Below are 15,763 nucleotides of genomic sequence, written 5' to 3'. Positions count from 1 at the left end.
AAATGGGTGGAAAACGAGGAAGGGAAGAACCAACGTTGAAGAGCCACCTAGCCATAATAACCGCCTACGCGCCCCGGCGAAATTACCTTTCGGTCTATTTGAAACCGGGGTTACGTCAGCCGACAACACGTGTGTCGCGAATACGCGTATCCGTTTCGACGATCTCCTCCCTCCCGACCCCCTTCGTTCACCTTGCGCCACCGCCACCACCGCCGTCAACCCCCTGACTTGCCCGTTTCAGGATCGCGCGTTACGCCACTGCGTACGTTTACGTGTACCTCGTGCCGCGAGTTCGTCAATCCACGATGACTCACGGATTTCATTTACGCGCAAGATTTTTACACGTATCCTTCCCCGTTCGCACGAGAAGAACGGCTACGAACGATATTGTATGATGTAACAAACGTACGATTTTGCCCTCAGAACAAACTGCAGTTCCTATTTTTAAAATACGGACAGAAGAAGCTATATCGATTTTCTGCATTCGACTAAAGGTGGAGATGAAAAAACTGAATGATAGACGAAAACAAGGACGATCGAAGGAAGCGGGCAGCCCCGAAGATTGGCGAGCGCTCAAGTGGTAGACGACGAACGGACGCGACGAAGCTTGCATGCTTAACTACTGTGTGGCTCGTAACGTAGGAAACTGGTAGAACCCATAAACGAGAGCGCGATCGTCTGGCGCCTGAGGAGACCGAGGAGACGCCTCGATGCTCCGGGACTACTTTTACAGATGAACAAGGATCGAGCGAAGGGAAGCGAGAAAGAGGCGAAACGAATGAACGTCACGGACGCCACGTCAGGAATGTCTGACTCGTCTCGTATTTATTATACCAAATAAATTATCAACAGTTGCGCTAAGAAAACCCTATGGTTAATATTCTGAACTTATAACTGTACACATAAACTGATCCAGATGTTGCGATACAGTAGATAAGTCTCTTATCGATTTTATTAAAATATGCTTCGTTTCGAGCGCATGTTTGAAACGAATTTAAATAGCGTTTCGAACTATATTCTATATATAACTAGATTCAGTATTGTTCGTACGATACTTGTACGACGATTTGCAGATGCGTTAGATGGTTGAAGCCATTCGAACGATCGAAACAAATCGTTCGTCTCTAAACGCGATTCGATTACTCTGGAATAGGTAGGGAACGGAGCTGGTAAAGGCGACGAGCGTCTTCGATAGCAGTGACCTATTTTCGTCCAGCGTGCCTGGCCAGGACAGGTGACGCTCGTAACAGGAATACGACAATGTTGTCTCCGATTTCTTGGTTGTGAAATTCTTCTACAGCGTCCGGTTCCGTCACGACTTAGCGTATCCAGGGATTAAGGAAATAAAGCAGCGGCACGATTTGGTGACTGTGGCAGTAGTCGCGAACCGCATGTGAATGGATGAAACACGCGAACGACCGTGAAAGAACCGTTCCAAGAAGCTCGCGCGCGTTCATTGATAAGAGGAATAGATTAAAGCGACTCGGTCTCGCAACGGTCTCGCGGTTCCCCGAAGAATGCTAATTAGGCTATATGCAAATTCGTTTAACGCGTGTACCTACTTACAACGCCTACGTACAGTTCCTGGAACTCGAGGCGTAAAGGCATTTTTGCTGAGTCAATGGGCAGCTGAACAGAGCCACTCCCCCCCCCCGGGCCTGCAAATTCCACGGAATATTCTCGTCGCGGAAAATAATTATGAATTTGTTTTCGCGACGTGTTGCGGTTACGTACGGAAACGGTATTTAAATTTTCCAGGAAGTTTGCGCCATGAACCCGCGCGAGTTCGACATTCTGCCCAATGACTTTTTAACACCTCTAACCGGGTCACCCAGGAATTTCCCATTTCTCTTGTATACGAAAACGTCCGCGTGAACTCGTTCTCGCGAATAAACCTGCCAAATTTTCGCGCTGACTTTCGTAACGGATGTGCCTTTTGGCATTGACTCCACGTTAAGCGAACTAGCGCAATCTCCGAGAATCTTTCGTTCCCATGAATATGATACGTCGCGTTATAAATCTTGCTTATCGCTAAATAAAAGAGTCGAGACGATGATCTTAGCGAATATTCCAGGAAACCATTAAGCAAACTGCGATCGTGGAATCAGTATGTAAGTTTAAGCGTGCCAAACTCGTTTCCGCGTTTCGTCTGGTCTGACCACGCGCGAGCCTGTTCTACTTAAAAGACTCGGCGTGCCAAGTCCGTCCACGACCATGCGACTTCTCGTACTACTGTTTTTGCCAAGCTATGAATCAGATTGGGAATCAAATAAACGATAACAAAATAAATCATATTATACAACTGTACTATTTATTCATCATAAGATATAAGATCTGGTATTAATATGGTATCCGCATAATTATTATATAATAAAATTTTTCATTTCTTATTTAAATGAAATCCATGAACACACGATAGTCGCCAAGGGGATAATCCGCCTGCATAAAACTTTTTGCAACGTCAGATTTAACGCGAGCTGGTTTTTCTAATTCAGCAAGGAACGAGTAGACTTCTAAAAGTCGACTCGTAAGATGTTCGAGTCTCTTTGTCTCTCAGCGATGTATTTCCATCGTAGGACCTTATTTCCTTGCCGCGTCGTTCGAGCTTAATAAATCAGGGAAGGCGCCCTTGTCAATACATAGTACGTAAGGTCAACCAGGGCGACTCGACGTCTCCAGCATTTGCCAAGTGGTACGAACCGAGACTCAGGAGCCAGCGAGGAAGAGAGAGAGAGAGAGAGTCGGTAGAACGGACACGACCTACACACGCGCGGGCGCACGCACCGAATACAACGTGAGCGTAGTCGACGTGTGCGCAGTGTACGTACGCATACACGCAGCGTACGTAAGCATACGCTGGGAGGATCCTTCCCCCTCGCCCACGCCACGAGGTCACCGAGCATTCGAACGTCATTGGTCATCGTCGTAAGATACGCAATCCTTAGCGGATATTTCATCGGTTAACGAAAATCAACGACACGCGACAAGAGTGTCTCTAACCCGGGTTGAATTCGCAAATAAATGAAACATCGAGGTGTGTAATATTATGTAAAGTGAAGAATACTCCGATGAGAGTAGGTTTTCATGGATCGTTAATCCAATCACCGAGTTTTTTGCGAGCCGATAAATATTTTATTCGGCAGCGTGCGTTTAATGCTTTGTAAAATATTGCCGAACTGGCGACACATGAGACGGTTGACCTTTTCCACCACCATGGAATTTCAACACCCTGCATCGTTCGGAGAATACTAAAACCCGAACAAATGCCGGTCGAGGTTACGCCGTTCTGTTTAACCTTTTTAGCCCACCGCGTCACAGCGTCCAGCTATTTATAGTCGGAAACTTTCGATGTCGTGAAAATTCCCTGGTCCGAGGAGTTATAGCATAACGCCTGGATATACCGTGAGTCGACGAAGCGTTCGGTATTTCAAGGTGGACGCGCGGACCGCTTTCGCGTAAAATCATGCGGAACCCTAGCTTCTCCCGGGACCTTTCACGCCCACGCTCGGTTCACCCACAATGCTGCCTCGCCCTTGTCTCTTTTCACAGTCCAAACGATGTCCAGTCCGAAGCTACCCCGGCCCACACCATTGGTCGATTATTAATAAAAAAAAAAAGCTGCATACGTTCGACGCGCATCGGGTGGGAAGATAATTGAAACTGGTACGGCAATTAGGTTAAACGAACTGAGCGACTCTAACGATGGGTGCGATACCATCGCATGGACGCGAGAAAACCTCCCCGCGGTAGGTCCCTAAGGAATCGCGAGTTTTATTATGTACGAAGGACGCTTAGCAATAATCAGCAAAAGTGAATACCTTTTTCAAGAATGCTAAATTCGCTCGGTGACTTTTAAACACGTATCGTGCGAACTTTATTTTCATGCAAGATGTGTTTGAGCTCGTTTCGAATTCGTTACAATTCCTATTTGCAATATTTTTGAGAAATTAGAGTTGATGAAACCGCTTATAACAGCGCTGTGATCGAAAGAGCGAGAAGCGGCAGGAATCCGTGAAAAAGTGAATACCTGACAGAGCGAAAGCAACCAGGCTATATATCTATTGATCGTTCATTCATGCCGCCCTTTCGGCCCCTCCTCGGCCATTCGAGCCGATCCTCTTCCATCCCCTTTCGCGTCCTCTTCCGTCCGCGACTCCTCGTCCGGCGTCGTCGTCGTCGTACACCCTTCCTTCGCCAGCGTCAGAGCCAGTTCTGCCAACTGCGAATTCGGGTTCGCACGTGCCGCCTCCCCTACTGCCAACTCAGGCGCGACGCGGAACGTCGTCATCAAGAAAAGCGCTGAACCTCGACGAACGGTGCAATACGAGACACGACGCACGAAGCGTCGCGATGATGCGTGCAACGGTTATTTTACGGTTCGCGAAACGGGAATTTTGACCCAATTCCGCGGTTTTTTACGATCCGAGGAGAATGGACCCGGAGGCAGGCGGCGAGAAGATAGCGTTGCGCCACGGGGGCTGTCCTCTTTCTCTTCCCTCGAAACGTCCGACGCGATTTTTGGGTCGTCAGCTAGACGCGAGGCTCCCTTTGTCGACTCGAGAATCTATCTCTCCTCTCGACCGAATAACAAAGTTTCCCATTCCGCTCCGTTCCATTCCGCTTTTCTTTCTTTATCGCGACCAGGTTACCTCGATGCGAACAAATGGACGGAATATTCCCCATGCGGTCCGGCTCGGAGCTCGTAAATATCCACAAACGACGAAATCCGCGAAGAACATAGCGCTGTAAATAGAACGAATAGCGGATAGTTTTCTCCGACGTTTCGCCAGAGATCATCGAGCTCGCGATGCGAGACTTTGATATCGATCCGCATCGAGATTAGATACACGAGGGCCGCGCGATTAGCCGGAGCGAACGACCAAACGACCCACCGGCACGCTTCGAGCCATTATTTAATTGGCAGTTACGTAACTGCTGCCTTTACGTGAAGAACCGGTCCTACGGATCTCTCGTAAATTAATGTCCTCTCCCGAGGACTGGGATCGTCGATCTCCTTCCGAAAAGACCCTGACTAAACTCGACTTCGTTTACCCAGTAAACCTTCTATCTGAATTACGGAACGAGTGCTAGAATAGCTCTAACATTCCAAACCATGCACCTGCAAATCAGTTCAAAGAGTAAATACGATCTCCGCGGTGACACTTCTCACGCGTTTCCAATGATATCAAATGGATGAACATACATGAACCAAAAAAATATCTTTAAAGAGAGTACACCGTCTTTATCGTTTAACTGTTCTAATTCTCGTATATTAAAATATATGAAATATTAAAATATTTCGATATAAAGGTGACCTTATAGACGTGTTATAATTATCCACCGCATGGACGGTCCTTGTACGAGTTTGGAAATTTTAGTCGGGTTGCCGAGATACGGTAAGTTTTCACTTTTAGGTGCTCCAACGAGCGCAAACTTGGTGCGTAGAGTTTGGAACTTAGATCGCTTCAAGAGCGATATTCGATATCACATTCGACACCTCCACGACAAAGCTTTATATGTTACGAACAATTTCGGTAACATTTGCCTATCAAAGCTTTATAGAGACCTCGGTCATTCTCTGGGTTTCGAGGCCTGTTAAATATCGGCGTTTCGCTATTCGAAGCTCGTCTCCGCGAAAGTATTGCCGGAGCTTTAAAGAAATGGAAGGATGCCGATTTAAAATTGGAAGGAAAACGGGAGCGACGTTGAAGCCAATTTCGGATAATAGACGACTGCTCGTCGCACTGGCGAATGGGACGCGCTCCGAATCGGGTCGTCGACCTTTATTTTCGATTCGTTCAGTGTAGCAAAAAAAAAAAACTGAGGAAAAAAGGGAAGGAAGAAAGGAAATGCAGGGAAAACAGTACTAACGTGGAGCAAAAGGTGTCGCGCGGGTAAACGGTCCGGATGCGGATCCGGATGGTTTGCCGCTTTAATGAAAGCGATAAATCTCTCCCGCGTAGAATAAATATCTATGCGAGGCGAGCCGAATTGCGATCGAGTCAACGAGAATTCGAAGTGGCCGCTGTTCTTTCTATTTACGAGCTACAATTTGTAACGCTGTATGGAAATGAACTGCGACTCGTATCAAATTAACGTACGCGAGTAGGATACGGACACAGATCGGGCTCCCCTAACATTTTTTCATTCTAGTGCAAAGTCCCCTTAACACAATATGCATGTTTAAAGAAATTAAAACTAATACATAAACTTATTATTATTGTTATATAGCATGCACTTAACTATGACGTGGTTAAACGGAATTCGATACAAACCATATGCCATAGGTTAATATGAGTAATAATAAAACATGTAATTTTGTAAGATTTATTTTATTAATCAAAAAACTGTCGAGAGTGCTGGCGACAAAACTGCATACCCAGGTGTATAACCCGAATTCAATTTTCGTGCACGCTTTCCAAGGTATTTTCTCGTTTTATGACTCTTCGTACGTCAAAATAGTCCTCGCTTTTAATTGTGAAAAACTCGTGCACAAAATATTATTTTTTATTTAATATTATATGAATTCATAAAAATAAAAATCAAACGATTCACGTTTTTATATAAATGGATAAAGTAAATAACGGTGTGCATCGAGAACCGTTCAACCAGAACACAGTCAAGTGCATGCGTATTCGTACGAAATTCAAAGTCGATTTTTTCGAGAAGAAAATCTCATATGATGATATGATTCCATATTTTCGACTTATTTTCTCAAGTACAGCCAGTCCCTCCACAGTTGTACACAACAATATTGGGACACCCTGTATATTAATATTAAAATATAATCAATGCACAGGAATGCCTTCGTTAAAGGAAGTCGGCGTAGTCAGTTCTTTATACTACTTGTCTGACCAGTAGCGGACGCTATTACTGTAACCGAGCGTTCCATACTTAACAGATTCATTTCTCTGCAATAGTATCCTCCTTTCGAAAATGATTCTACGAATTACGTGATATTCACACTCCTATTTCTGAATGAAGATAACGTAGCACGGAATTCGGTTGCCGCAATCTGCTCCAAGTTTAAATACGTATCCCCACGGTATCGTAACACGGCGAGAAGCTGGGGCAGTTTTTCGTCTAATTATTTTAATATCGCTCGGGAGAGTTAACCGAAATCTAAGTTTAATCGGATCCGCTTTTATACCACAAGTCCCTTTCTCCTTTAGAATCCACACTCTAAGCAGACAGAGGCGTACATCACTCTACCAACGGTTAACCGTTCTAAAAATATGACACGCTGGACGAGGTAGAAATAATTCAACTCGTTTCGTTAGCATTAAAATTGAATCGATACGGTGAAAATGGAAAAATAACGTTGGCTGGTACACGATTCACCTTACGAACGAGGATTAATAAATCCCAATTAATGGACAGAAATCGTTTTTTATCGTCTACCGTTCGTAACAACGGGTACGAGGGGTTGGCGAATTTCCTACGGGGTGGTAGCGTCGTGTTTAACTGCATCGTGCTCGCGAATACGAACAGACAGGTCTAGCCGATAAGCGAAGCGACGAAGGCTACGATAATGACGCGATAAGAGCGAATAAACTGGGCCGGAACTAATACCGATATTAATACGACGCACGACAAACAGAGTACGAACAGCGTCAACACCTTTTATGATATTAATATCAAACGTTGACGGTGGAGTACCTAACACGTGTCTTTATACTTGTTTCCATTTCGTCGTGAGTATAATAAGGAAGGTGAAGTAATGTTTCGACAAACGAGTACTGCGCTCGCAATTGCGTTCATCCTGATCCGAACGAGCAGGCGAAATGTTTATGCGCCAAACATAACAGCCGATTGATCGAGACCGAGGTGAGGTCAACTAATACGAATTTCGCAGAGATGTTAACAACGCGCAACGAGCGCGCGTTTATCAGTTAAAATTCGGTATGTCTGACGATACAGCAAGGAACGTCGAGGACATCCTGAATCGCGTTTGTAAATTACTTCGTCGAGAAACCGACGTCTCTCGCTTGATTACGCGGGAGTACCATGAGTAACGTTGATGTTTCTAAAGCTGATCGACCGACAGGTTAGAAACATCTAACAAATGCAGAAATATGCCGCGAACGAACGCTGTGATTAGAGAACAAGGAAGCGGTTTCGAGTAGCGGGACGAGATTGGTCCTCGTCAGGGAAATCGCGAGCGGGCCGGGCGAAGAGAATCGGAGAACAAGGGTCATATTCCGGTTTCGGTGAACTCACCTCTAGAGGGAGGCAGGGGCTGGTTGCGGCCATGTTCCTACATGCGTTCGAGCCTCTGCCCTGCTGGCGATACCCTCTTCGTGCTGAGGCACCACACTTTTCGAAACCGCACTACACTCGACGAACAGCTTCGTCTCGCACGACGAACAACACAGTATAGCCCCTTTTCCCAGTAGAACCAAACCGAACGAAAAAGAAACAGAAAAATATATCACCACGTACCACCTTTATCTTCTACGTATCCCTTCTTTCTCCCGATTCCTCGGCTTTTCCTTGCTCGATCGGCGTTAAGACGCGTCGTGTCGTCGCTCCTATATCGTCGTTTCCTCTTCCTCGCGATCGCACGGTCACGTGAAAAAAACGATCGCTCGCGGAGAGACTCGGAAAGACTGGAGAGAGGGAGAGAGAGAGAGAGAGAGAAGAGAGGGGGATGCACCTCTTCCTTTCTCCTAAGCTCTAAACTCTCTCGATCCCGAGGACGAGACGAGCAGATCCAACGCCACTACCTTCCTTTTCTTCTTCCTCGTCTTCCTCCAGCACCTCTCTTCCTCTCCTTCTTCCTCCTCGTCGCCGACGTCGTCGTCTTTCCTCCCTTTCGAGTCTCCCTCCCCTCCTCCCCTGTGGAAACGCACCGGAACGAGCTCTCGATCGGTCTCGCGACGACGAGCACGATTTCCTTCTCTCCGCGGGTCCCGATCCCGATACCAATCCCGATCCCGTTTCTGGACCTCGTGCACTCGTACTCGCACCAGCACCGAAACCAGTACCAGCACCAGAATCAGCACCAGCACCAGCACCAGCACCGACACCTGCACTCGCACCTGTTCCTCTTCCACCTCCTCCGCCTCCACCTCCAGCTCCTCCTTCGCGTCCACGTCCTCTTCGACGAAACCAGCCGCTGTTTTTGCCGACTCTCGTCGATTCCTCGTCGACGTTGACGTTGCGCGCTTTCTTTTTCCTCCCGCTGCTCCTCCGATGATCGTCGTCGTCCTCGCCGCCGCCGTCAACCGCCACCGTAACCGTACCGCCTTCTGGCACGCATAACAAACGCACTCGCGTCCCTCACCGTCTCCGAGCGGCGACCACGAAAACCCTTTCACTGATACCCGCGCGCACTACTCTCCTTCCTCTCTCTCTCCCTCTTCACTCTCTCGTCTCCCTCTCTCTCTCCCTTTCTCCCTTTCTCTTCTCGCGTCACTCGATTCGATTCGCGTCCACGCGTCCTACGTCCACCGCCGCTACGTCCTTTTTCCGCGTTTCTCCTCGTTCCTCTCGGACTCTCGCACGATGCCCGCTGCTACCAGCTTCTCGGACGAGTAGACTTTTCTTGGTGGTCCGCGTCCCGTTCACCGATAATGCGCGCACGATACCGAATACGCTCCGACCGAACCGCGAACTTCTCCAGCAGGGACGAATCGCCCGAATCTTATTCTATCCTTTCCCCTTTCTCTCTCTCTTGTCCGTATCACTCGGCCGGAAGTTCACGCACTACCTACGTTCCCCGAGCGCCGGAGCTCGTGGCCACAGCGGGACGGTCGCTCGACTACGCTCTCTCGCTCCTCCACCACCACCTACGCGCGCCTCCTCTTCCTCCTCTTCCACCCAGTTCTCCGTCCTCACTCGGCCTGTCTTCCTTCTCTCTTCCACCGTCGTTCACCCTTCTCTCACCCTCGATATCTCTCTTACTTCTTCAACAACCCTTCGCCCCTTTCGTCTATCGGTATCCTCCTCCTCCCTACGGTTTTCGCGCGCGATTTCTCGTTCGCTCGTCTCCTCGAGATTCCACGATTCTCTTTCTCGCTCGCGACTTTTCCCCTTTTCATCCCTCTCCACCCCGCGGTAGCAATCTCCGAGTTTCTCTCTCTTTCTATACCAGGGGATCGCGCCCCCTCGGCGCAACGCTCGTCTTCGTCTACCCACGTTCCAACCCCTGGGTGGGGAAGACAGGTACGTACCACGTACAAATTGGCACCCTTTACTCCACATTTAGAATTCCCCGCGCCTTCTTCGAAAATCTGTTCGTCGTCACAATTTCTGAATACATATTTCTTTTGACAACGTTTCGAAGCGATCGCGAACAGGTTTCTACAGTCTTCGGTAGAAGATTGCTCGCAGAACTCGGGTAGAATATGTAAACCGCTTCCGATGGTTCGCGGATATAGTAAACACTCTTTCCGCTGTTCTCATCTAAAGTCGAAAGTTTATAAACTACTTCTTGCTTATAGTTAACCGCTCGCAACGTGTCCGACGCCTATTAGTCCGTTGAGAACGCGTGTCTTCGTTCTACTCGAACAATTTCAATTAAACACTGCGATAGCTGACGACATTATATGCATTTCCAATATTACTTTCTATCGAGCAACATGGCCGTTTCGCATCGTTCCTTTTCTTTGTCAATCGAATCGATAAAATACCGATGATACGACAAAAGTTTTTTTAGACGAATGATATGGAAAATGTGTCGAAAGATGAAGACGGAAATCAATAATGGATTACGATTCGACGGCTACAGTTTTAAATGATAGTTACGAAGCAAACCGTTTTAGAAGAGAAACCGTCCGATTTCGCCGCGCATTTTCGAATAATATCGGCGCACAAGGACGTTTATCTAGTGGCGAATGGCAGGTGTCGAAGCTAGCGGACGACACGGTGCGCGTAGGAGTTGGTGATCGTTCACGAGGTTTCGGTTTGGTTGGTGTGCGTGGAACCAATACTGCCGACAGTAGCAGCAGGACATGCGCTGCGGTGCGCTCACGAAACGGGGATGGGAAGCAAGGTTTCGGGGTGCACGAACGTTCCTTGCGATCACGGTGCCCCGTTCACCTCTGACCGTTTATTAATTCATAGAAGACCATCGTCGTTTCACCGTCCAACGCGATTCGAGTTGCGCGCTTGACGTTTAAATCGAGCCGATGATTTCGAAGCAGATTCGTTCCGAGATATCGTACCTGGATGAGGAACGGTTCAACGATCCCCGTCCCGCGAGCACCGTTAATTGCCCTTGCGAACGAAACGAGGTAACGGCCGGGTCGTTGCTAAATGACCGCGATAAATTCCTCCACCCGGCCGCTCGACACCCTTCTTATCCGATTAACGTTTTCTCAGCGTCTTTCGCTTAATTCTTTCGCCACGGACACGCTTTAACGCTCCCAATGTTCCTTGAATTCGATGACTAATAGAATATGCAAAGTTACGCATAACGATATTTGAAGTAACAGATGCAGGCAGAATACTACAATTGTCGCTAATTCATTGATAACCTGATTTCAATCTCTACAAAAATCGAGAAACGGAGAGCCTCGTGGAGGAAGTGCCCGATTCGATTCAAAGTGTAACGTTCAACATGAAGACGGCAGGCAGTAAGGAGTGATGCGGAATAACGAGGAAGGTACGATGAACCTTGGCGGCCGGCAATTCTAATTAACAAAATTAATCGATGCACGGAACGGCAAAAAGCGAAAGCCGTTTTTCTGTACTCTTATCGGACGCTTCGCCTCGGGCCATCCGCTCCGGAAATCGAATCGAGTGCGGATGCATCGATGTAGCGTGAAAACAAAGCCAATCAACGGCACCGATAAATCTTCGAGACACCATTTAAATCGTCGTTTACCAAAAAAGAAATTCGTTGCTGGAGCGATCCCGGTCTTTAAACGGCCAGGGATAAGGCTCCTCGCGTATTCGGAGAGAGAAGAAAAAGGAAGAAGAATAGAAAGGGAAGAAACGTCGGAGAAGCAGCGTCGCGATGCGATGCGCCCGAATAGCTGCGCCGCCGCTCCGTTCCGCGCGATTCCACGGTATAAAGGATTCGGCTTTAAATCCGCGAGGCTGAAACACCGGAGAGAGGGAAAGGGGGTACGGGAAGACGAAAAGAGAGGCCACGAGGCGGAGAGCGGGAGAGGGAGAGGGCAGTGGTCGCGAGGAGGAGCGGGAAAGGCTGCACGGGTGCAGAGCGTTCTGGGTTTCTGGGTTCGCTCCGGTACGAAGTTCGGAAAGCTGCTGCTGTGTGCGACGAATGTAGGACAGTAGGTCAGCGCACTCCGTGACCCCCGCCGCCGCGGCCTACCCCTCTTCGGTGCATACACCCTGATGCGATACCTACGACCCTCCGAGTATCCCACTCTGCCCTCTCCACCCTCCCTCGTTTCCTCTCTCTTTTTCTCTCTCCTTCGCGCGCATTCGTACACTGTCACCATTGCTAACCCTTTGCGCCTTCCGCTTCCTCCTTTCTCCTAACCGATCGCGTTACCTTATACGCTCTACGCTACTGTTTGGCTTAGCTACTGTGCATTGAAACCCTCCTCGATCCTGGAATAACGCGCCTCGTACAAACCTCTCTATTAATCATTGGGAACGGCTCAAAAGTAGCGAGCCAAGACTGGGAATCGATGGGAAGATTTTCGTAGCAGTTCTCGCGTGTATTTACAGCTCTTTTTAACTGTACATAGTTCGTGATCAAAGTGAATTTTCGTCTTGGCCGGGATAGACGGTCAGCACTCGGCACAGGCCACGCAACGCGTGTTCCAGGTCTGATAAGCGGGATCGAACCCGGAGCCCCGACCCGTGTCTTTGTTTCCTCCTTGCAGGTGATCGTCCCGGTTATTGACTTTGCCCTCGCTTTTGACTCTTGCGCATCGTTCGACCGACCTCTCGATTGTCTATGTAAGATTGATCGCGACACTTCTCCCGCGGCGTGGTTTCGCGATTTCGAGAGTTAAAAGTCGTCTGCGTCTGGCCAGCTTCTGTCCGGTTTTATTCGGGTCGTTCGGCAAAGCGTTCTCGCGGCACGCACGATATGGCCCGCGCCGCGCCGGTCAGAGAGACGATGTACAATAGTACTGGTGCACGCGAACGCGATAAAATCAATATGACCCCCCGCTCTCCTCTCTCTCTCTCTCCCTCTCTCTCTCTGTCTTCTTTGTTCTCCGCGTGCTCTATTAATTCTTTTTCCCGTGGCTCGCGTTCTCCTGGCCGAATTCGCGTCGCGACGCCATCGATTAAACTTCGGCCCAAGTTCCCGGCCGCGACCGGGAACAGGGATCGATGCGCGACAGGTACTAAAAGCCGTCTGAATCTTTTCCCGTCTACTTCCTACACCCTATATATCGTCGCCTCTCCTCGTCCCCGTTCCCGTTCCCGACGGAATCGAGCGCGCCACGGAATTCGGGGAACGAAGCTTATTCCGGGTTTCCCGATAATTTATGACGGATCATCGAGCGGGCCGTGTTCCAACTTCGACGCCGTAATTCCGCCAGTTTTTCCCTGTTCGGACCATTATCGAACGCGCGCGAGAATAACGAAGCGAAATTAGTCGCGTTCACGAAAAAGGTCAGTGAACCGTATTGATGCTCCGGGTCGGCGTTTCGATCGAACACCGTATCTATTCCTAAATTTGTTTATCGAAACAGCACGTTTAAATTTTATGAATCGATTAAAATTCTCTTTCAATACAGTATTCTTTCCATCGATGTGTTAGCGTTTACAGATTTTACGAAGAAATCGTACGAGTAGAGAGAATTCAGTTACCTATAAATAATATCGGCTGTGTGGCGATGAGGTACTTTTTTTAAATTAGCCATATAGTGGACCAACGATCGGGCAAATTGGATCGCGAGAAAAGAGAAGTGAAAGAAGGAACGTGAAACGAGTCTAATCCATCGCAATAGGTATTCGTTAGAGGCGCTATACATCCCTCCGGAAGTAAATACTCCGGTTTTAAAGCGAAGTAAATATCTGATCCTTCTTTCCATCGAAACCCAGTTTATCCTTTACCGAGAATTCCCGAGCTAGTAATTTGGTCCCGGTAGCGGAGATTCTTATCGCGGCGAGGAAAATCGGTGATACTTTCCTACGTAGAAAAATGTGGCGCAACGCTTCCCGCAACGTCGCGTCGCGTCGCGTCGTCGTCGCCCCGTCGTCGCCGCCGCCGCCGGTAACCTCGAAGCAAATCTCGAGTATGCGAGGCGATCGTGAATCCCGGTGACGCATCGTAATCGCCCGTTACCCGCCCACGCAACCCTGTCACACGACATTCCCCCGTTTCGGACGTTTCAGAATATCGCCTGTTAAATTCTTGCGAAACCGACGTTCCAACTAACTCGTTATTCGTGGAAAGACGCATCTCTTAAATGGAAAACGGTGTTACCTACTTGAAATTCAACGATCATTCCTTGAATTCAACGATTCGATGATTCACCGAATTAATAGATCATATTGTGTAGATGTGAACTGCTGATTATGAGGTAAAACCAGCAGAATGATGGAGACTGTTTGTAGACAGCGAGCATTGTGCTCGTAGCAGCATCACCAGGGGCAATTTCTGTGCTCTATTTGCTCGAACAGGATATGTACGGCGTAGGCGACTATCTGTTGGGGCGCAGATTTTCAGGGTCCATCGGGCACGGAAAATCGAGGAGGAAGCACAGGTTGTTGCCGCGGTCCGTTGGGATAAAATACGATCGCCCGGCTGATTTACACGTTTTCAACGCGCACGTGACGTCAGTTAGACGTACGATCGATGTTATCATTCCCGGTGATATCTAAAGGACGAGGGGGCCCCCGTCATCGTTCCACATCGATCTGTTTTTCTATCGTGTGCCAAACGCGATATAAATACTCTCTCTATTTATAACTATAAACAATCGCGAAAAATCAAGAATTTCTCGTTATTAGAAACTATCATTTTTAGCCTTCAGAATTTTCCATCAGGAGGCCTGACGATTGCAATATATTTGGCAACGTTCAGAGCAGGAAAATTTAAAATAGTGTAAATTTCATCCAAGTTTAAAAAGTAGAATAAATTCAATTACGCAGAGTTTATAGATTATGGGAAGGATAACGGCACGCGCTGGAACTGGACATGGTGTTCGAAAACGCAGGGGCTGCGAACAGCGGGTGAACGGCATAGCGAAAGCGAGAGAGGGAGAGGGAGATAGCTTAAGGGTGAAATCTGGGTCGCCCTGTACCGCGTGCGCCTGGAAAACTCGGTCAAGTTTTCTGCACCTGCAGGTCGAACGCCCGGTCGGGGCATTCGCCGACGCCGCCGTCTTTGTACCTTTTCTATTTGCGATACCATCTGCCTACCCTTTACGCTCCAGTCTGGTCGCTCCTTCAACTACCGATACCTGGCTACCTGTTTTATATACATAATATAATTGAAAACGTATGAAGTGCACAAATTCTGAAGACCGTATTATATCTTCCTCGAAGTGGGAGCGTTTTAGAAATATTAAAAAAGAGTGACGAGTACTCTCGACGTCAACTCGCAAAATTGATTGACGTTCATCCGATTAAACAAACTGGTCGATTGATCACCCGCAAGATTTAAGGAAAGCGACTTGTTGTCCTCATACGCGCGCTTTAAGGGAGCAAGAAAGAGGGTCGTGTGCAAGCGCAAACACGACACGAGCACACGGTTAACCGTTTCATTGTTCCGAACGAGTACCCGAGATCTGATCGAAAGTTTCGTGCCAGCTACGTCGTAATTGGAGAAATCGAACGGTTCGCCTAACTTTATCTCGTTTCGCGATCATTTACTCCATACAGA

General features: G+C 48.2%; 1 protein-coding gene across 24 annotated transcripts in view; it reads right to left on the bottom strand.

Moving 5' to 3' along the window:
- Nucleotides 1-15,763, bottom strand: part of cac (calcium voltage-gated channel subunit cacophony) — a 99,835-nt gene that overhangs the window by 51,016 nt on the left and 33,056 nt on the right. The window contains exon 1 of one of the 24 annotated variants that reach the window (XM_018021987.2): nt 8,221-9,782. The exons of the other annotated variants lie outside the window; for them this stretch is intronic. The gene's annotated coding sequence lies outside the window, so the exon portion shown is untranslated. Of the gene's footprint in view, nt 1-8,220; nt 9,783-15,763 lie in introns of those variants that run through there. 24 annotated transcript variants of the gene reach the window in all.

Source organism: Ceratina calcarata, unplaced genomic scaffold (genome assembly GCF_001652005.2).
Source record: "Ceratina calcarata isolate Rehan_Ccalc_2016 unplaced genomic scaffold, ASM165200v1 scaffold27, whole genome shotgun sequence".
Lineage (NCBI taxonomy): Eukaryota > Metazoa > Arthropoda > Insecta > Hymenoptera > Apidae > Ceratina > Ceratina calcarata.
The sequence above is the reverse complement of the archived record's forward strand: the minus strand, read 5'-3'. Positions and strand labels throughout refer to the sequence as shown.